Here is a 6,825-nt window from a genome sequence, read left to right as displayed (position 1 = left end):
GGAAAAGAACACAACCTAATGGAGGTGCTAACTATTTCGCAATTTTGTGTTGTTTATTCGTTACGTCCCCGGTGTGAAACAGCATACTCCAAACTTCTTTGAAATGCATCTTTATTTATTCAAGTTAGATTTTAACTTAGATATAAAATATTTTTCTGAGCAAATATGAAGCAAAGTTGATACAATTATCCAGTCAATTTTGTATTTTTGATTCAATACTGACTATACGAAAATTTAAATCAACACACACGTGGTCAAATACGAATAATTAAACTATCTGCGACCTGACAGGCAAAACGCAGATAAATGTGAATTTATAGGGGAGAGTGGGGGGGAGGAAGGGGAGAGAGAGGAGAGGGAGGGGGGTTGCTCTCTGCCTGTTGCTAGCCTGTTGCTGGGGGACTTTTACCAGCTCCACTTTTGATTGGTGCATCGAACATGCAGCGTCACTGTGATTGGCTGTTGGATTAGGCAGTTGAAAACCTAACGATCTCCGGGGATTTTCGCACTTCGACAACGGCTGGAGGAGAAGGAACCAGAGCAACGGCTCCCTGTCCTTTTGACAGAAGAACTATGAAAAAGGATGCGTGATACAGGCGTGGTGACCGGAGAGGAAGCCCAGAGATTCAGAGGTACCGGTACTAAGCTTAAATTTAAACGGAGTGTCATGTCCGTTGACAAAACGTTAGCGTTAGCATTAGCATTAACATTAGCATGCCTGGCAACACAAAACGGGCCTGCAGCTCGTTCGCTAACGTTGCTCATATTAACGTTACCCAATATAACTTTGTTAGACAGTGAGGCAGTGTATGTAGCTCGCCTTTTTTAAGTTTTTCCTGCTCTCAGTTTGTCAATTCGTGCTAAAAGTCTAGCCATGGTCAGCTAACGTTAATGTAAAATGGGCTAACGTTATGGGCTCTATTTTTAAAAAAAAGTCCGTTATCTAACGGTTATAGCAGCAGCGCGCGAGACAGCTTTGTGGACTGTGTGTGTGTGTGTGTGTGAGAGAGAGTGAAGTAGTTAACTTAGCTGCACTTTTTTTTTTATGACCGATAACCAACGCTCCTTAACCGTTGAGGTAAAAACATCGACTTTTTTATTTTTATTATTTTTTTTGCTGTTATAAAACACACCTGCGCTGCAACGGCTGATCAGCGCCAGATGAGTGTGCTCTGTATCAGCTGGAGGTTAGCCTAACAGTTAGATCGTCCTGTTTTGATGATACAGATTGGGACATTTTTTTTGATAACTGTGCAGATGCAAACGAACTAACAGAGTCAATAACATCTTATATCACCTTTTGTGAGAATAATGTTGTCACAAAAAAAAACTGTTAAGATATACCCCAATAATAAGGTGTGGGTTTCTCAGGAAATGAAGAGGTGTCTTTGTGAGAAAAGAGCTGCTTTTGCTCAAGGAAATATGACTGTTTTTAAAGAAAAAAGAAGAGAACTAAGAGTGATTATCAAAAAAGCTAAACAACAACATAGAGATAAAATGGAGAGTCAGTTTGTTACAGGGGATGCTCGTAAGGCATGGACCAGTCTTAATAACATGATGGGTAGAGAGATCAGGAAGCAACATTTACCCCTCAGTAACAGTTCATTTGCAAATGAATTGAATCAGTTTTTTAGTAGGTTTGATAAAATTACACATGGGGCTGGCCCTGACCAAGTATCTAGCCCTGTCTGGAATACCATCATCCTAAATGAACAGGAGATAGCTAGCAGTCTTGCCAGGGTTAACCCTCACAAAGCACCTGGCCCAGACGGTCTAAGGGGGAGGGCCATAGCTGGGTGCAGTTACCAACTCAAAGGTGTTTTTACTAGACTGTTCCAAACCTTACTCGACACACACACAGTCCCGGTTTCATGGAAGGAAACCACAATTATCCCAGTACCTAAAAAGTGTAGACCTTTCTTACCTAATGATTTTAGACCTATTGCTCTTACCAGCATTCTATGTAAATGTATGGAAAGGGTAGTACTGGGCCGCTTAGCAAACTCACATCTGCTAGACAGTCTACAGTTTGCCTATAAAGCACATAGAGGTACTGAGGATGCCACTCTAGCTCTCCTTCACAAGGTCAGTAAGCATATTCAACATTCAGAGGCCTATGCCAGAATTTTATTTATTGATTTTAGTTCAGCTTTTAATACTGTCAGGACTGACATTCTTTTAAAACGCCTATCAACACTTGACACAAATGGTCACCTCATATTATGGATCAAGGATTTTTTAACAAATCGACCTCAAAGAGTCTCTGTACAGGGTACCATGTCTGATGAAATTATCTTAAACACAGGAGTGCCACAAGGCTGCGTTTTGTCTCCCGTCTTATTTTCAATCTATATTAATGAAATGCAAATTTGTGATAGTCAGTTTAGTTTAATTAAATATGCGGATGACATGGCGCTGGTGGGTCTAACGGGGTGTTCCCACCAAACGCGATGACGCTTCATCGCGCGTCGAGATTACATGTAAAGTCAATGCAAACACGCGATTAGTCGCGTCATCGCGCCGGGCGATGCGATGGACGCGATAGCGCGGCGCGATGGACGCGATAGCGCGGCGCGATGGACGCGTTGGCCGCGAAAAATCGCCTCCATCGCGTCGCCCGGCGCGATGACGCTTCATCGCTCGAGTTCAAATAATTGAACTTTTGCGGCGAATTCGCGTGAAGACGCGCCGCGACAGCCTATCAGCTTTGAGATCGTCACCGACGTGCTGACGTACGGACGTACTGGTGTTCCCTTGGCAGTTTAGTCAGAGCGAGTCTATTGACAATATTAGAAGTTTTCTGGTTTAGTTTAGTTTATTATTCAGATCCCCATTAGCTGCTGCAAAGCCACAGCTCTTCACTGTTGCTTTTCCGGTGCTGTTACAAACGTTTCTGATTTGGAGATTCGGACCTGAAAGCCCGTTATCACTGCTGTTTTCAACCAGCGGGCGCGGCGAGCCGGCCGCCCCGTCCCAAAGCACTCAACAGGCGGTCAGTCACACAGTAGTTCACGGAGCCGTCTCCTCCTCCTCCTGCAGCCAGAGACCCACACCGCTGTTCCTCTCCCATCTACAGGGACAGGAACAGTGCAGCGCCTCGTCGCGCGACGCGATGCCGCGACGAGGCGTTTTTTGCATATTGAACCAGCGTCAAAACTGGAGCGTCTAGCGCGACGCGATTTCATTTGACGCGCGATTCAATCGCGTTCATCGCGTTTGGTGGGAACACCCCGTAATGGTCAATGGAAATGGGGATTTGGAGAAGGCCTACTTTGATCATATACACCGCCTTGTGGCCTGGTGTGAGGAGAGCGCCCTCCTCCTAAATTCCACTAAGACCAAAGAACTTGTTGTGAGGGCCAGGGCTGGACAACCTACATGTCAGCCAGTTAAAATAGGAGGCCAAGATGTTGAGATAGTCAGTAGTTTTAAATATCTTGGAATCATCCTAGATAGAAATTTGAATTTTATTGAACACACTGACCACATTTTTAAGAAAGCCACCCAGAGACTGTTTCTCTTAAGGAGACTTAACAGCTTTGAGGTCAGTAGGAAAGTGCTGAAGACGGTCTACACCAGTCTGCTGGAAAGCATAATCTCATACAACATCACATGTTGGTATGGGAATCTGGGGGCCAAAAGCAAAAGTAAACTTACAAAAATTATAAACACAGCTAGTAAAATTATACTGAACCCCCAGAGGCAGCTAGGGGAAATTTACACGACTCAGACTAGGAGGAAAGCCACACAGATAGCCCAGGATCCTTTACATCCTCTAAATCATGCATTTGAAAGACTCCCATCAGGAAGGAGATTCAGGGTCCCTGTATCAACAAGAAACATTTTCAAGAAATCCTTTGTACCTACATCAATTGTCTTGCTAAACCAAATTAATGAATCAATCAGGATCAGGTGATTTTGATATAGAGAGCTGTTTATTTATTTATTTTTCATTATTCACTACTTTTTTTTTTTTTTTTACTCTTATTTATTTACTCACCTGGATCTTTTTATGATCTTGTTATGCTTCTTAACAGACGGGAAAGGTGCGGGAAGCTCTTGTGTGTCCTGTGTCTTGTGTGTTCTTGTGTATCCTATTGTGAATGACTACTATGTCTGTTTTTATCTTGTATGAGGCCAAAGATGAATTTCCACGGCAGTGGACAATAAAGACTTCAATTCAATGTTGAACTGTGTTATTATTTTTGACATGGGCTATAGCTTCTCAAACTGTTGATCTATATGATGGAGGAAACACTGAATGTTATTGAATTTTATTTATCACAGCTAAGACATGCTTTGGGTTAGGGACAAGCTAGAAATATCTCCCTAGTTAAGTTAAATTATCTGAGTTTATCTTGACTGCTTTCCTTGTCAAGTGTGCAGCTATTTCATTTCCCTCTGTTTACTTTTTTCAGATAATGATGTGGATGGTGTAACAGTTGAGTGAGGCCTCCCAGACACCATGGTGCCCATTTAAAGGATCATTGAAAAAAGCAGATCAAATTCAGTTAATTCATCAACAATCTCAAGGAGCCAGTCACATCAAGGTGAGCATGTGTATGATGCTTTCAGAGCTTTCCTGAGTTATGTTTATATGTTTTTAAGGAAGCTTTAAATTCAGAAGTTAGAACCTGCAAGAACCAGCCAGAGAAACATGTCCAAAGTCAGTGGTGCACATCAGACAAGTCAGATGTGTATTTCTAACCCCCCCCCCCTCTCTCTCTCAAAACTCTCATAAGGCATCAAGCGTTCGTGGCGAGGACCCATTCTCCATTGAGGCTCACGTGAAGGTCCAGCATAGCCAGTACTGGAAGATGCACCCAGACACTAAGGACACCAACTATGGTAAGTGAAAACGTATCTTAAAGTGATAGTTGGGATGCAGACTACAGGGGTGCAAACTTGTCTTTCGGCGAAAATCGCGGCGAGGCGAGGCAATGCCCCTGTCTCTTTAAGGCGCGTGCACCTTATCTGGATGAAAACAAGTGGTGGCAGCGCTGCTCTTCTGTCCAGCAATATACACCTGAAGCTTCACTTTTCATACAAACTAACGCGACTTATATGTTGCACGTGCTACATCAAAACATGCCTGTGCTAAGAATGAATCTGCCCTGTAGCATGGGTGCTATGGGTAAACAAGAAGAAGAATCACGACCAATTAGCGATTAGCGCGTTTAGCATTTAGTAGGCTGCAGCGTGACCTGTGCAGCAGCAGGAGGAGGAGGAGGAAGAGGCTGACTGACAGTGACAGGACACCTCTGCCTCTGTTTCACTTTATGTTGCTGGTAAATAATGTGGTTGTAGTAGTAGGCTAAAGTTAAATTATTTAGTATGCACTAATTAAAGGGGCAGAGCTTTAAGAGACCTTTTAGCTTTTATATTTTATAAGATATAATTTTTGTAAGAACCACAATTAATAAATATAGGTTATATATTTCAGTGAATATCTAATTGTTCTTAGCATTTGTTAGATAACTTTCTTTGCCCAATAAATTAAAACATGTTGGAACTATCGATGTCTCCTCTCTTGCAGCCAGAATCTCACCTACTTTTAACCTCAGACTGTCACAATGATGGATCAGATGTCAGACCGCCTCATTCTTTAAGTTTTAACCTGAATATACAAGACACGATTGATTTTCCCAACGACCAAAGTATAAGAAACCGAACTGAAAACCATGACCACAAAACCGTGAACCGAACTGTTTGCTTGAACATCTTTTAAATACATATTGCCGCTTAATATGTTTTATGTAACCTATGGCATTTTTAAGCTTCATGTGTGTTATTGGACAGAAAGAGCAGCGCTACCTCGGAGCATAGCCTACGTACAGAAAACACATTTACATCAATAAATAAATGTTTCCCCCTTCACATGTTTCAAAACCAAACACAGAGAGACAGCTTGTGCAGGTTTAACAGGAGCAAAAGCTATGCTAACCTGAGTAAATCTGGACCCTAGTCTCATGCTAAAATTGACTGTAAATTCACCTTTAAAGTTGTTTTGTTTTGTTTGGGGGTCGGTATCTTCTCACCTTTTTTACCCCTGATGAGTTTGCACCCCTGAGACTAGAATGTTTATTTGTCATGGCACATAAAAATACAACATAACTCAGTTTTGCAGCTTGAATTATATTCAACAAGATTTGGACCTGCAGTCCCTCGCTTTGTACTGGAGCAAAAACTCCCCCTTTAAGTCTTGAAATGTTCTTGAAATTCCTTTTTCTTGAAAGTCAGACTTTGACTAAAATATGAATATTTTTGTCTTTTTCTATTCCTTTCCAGGGAAAACCAAAAGACTCTCAGCACTTGGAGTAAACTGCTATCCCTGCAGACCCTTGACTTCATCTCCCTCCAGGGATGCTGGGTGGTTTTTTTAGTGGGGGTCCTGCTGTCTACACCCCACTTCCCGTGTCCCTGTCTCTCTCCCATGTTTGTCTGTTTATGTTCAATATGTTTTAAGGTTTTTACTTGCTTCATGATGGTTTGATGGTTCATGTTCTGAAAAGATGTAATTAAAATCACAAACTGCATCAAGTTGTCACGCCCCATATGTCCTGTTCCCAATTCGGAGGGGAAAATATCCGAATACATACACAATTACACATATGTATAGACATGTCTCTGGTGCCCAGTGTTAGGACTCTGCTATAATTTCTGTTGCAGGAGTAGGTTTCTCAACATTGTTCTAATAGTTTTAGATCCTAATGGGACCAGTTTTCTAATGGTTTTCGCTCCTAATGGAACCAGTAGCTTTCTAATGGTATTACATTCTAATAGTCGGGGAGCCACAGGCTCAAAAGCTCAAGGAAATGGGTTGAA

The 6,825-nt window shown here is 42.1% G+C and overlaps 1 long non-coding RNA gene across 1 annotated transcript; it reads left to right on the top strand.

Moving 5' to 3' along the window:
* Positions 1-484: 484 nt before the first annotated feature.
* LOC146989320 (uncharacterized) lies at positions 485-6,453 on the top strand. Its single transcript, XR_015035790.1, has 4 exons — positions 485-632; positions 4,419-4,550; positions 4,743-4,848; positions 6,289-6,453. It is a non-coding gene; the product is annotated as an uncharacterized LOC146989320 (long non-coding RNA).
* The last annotated feature ends 372 nt before the right edge of the window (positions 6,454-6,825 follow it).

The sequence above is a fragment of the Trachurus japonicus genome, chromosome 4, assembly GCF_045865225.1.
Source record: "Trachurus japonicus isolate A0001 chromosome 4, Traja_1.0".
NCBI lineage: Eukaryota > Metazoa > Chordata > Actinopteri > Carangiformes > Carangidae > Trachurus > Trachurus japonicus.
Note: the sequence above shows the minus strand (reverse complement) of the source record. Positions and strands in the feature narration are given on the sequence as shown.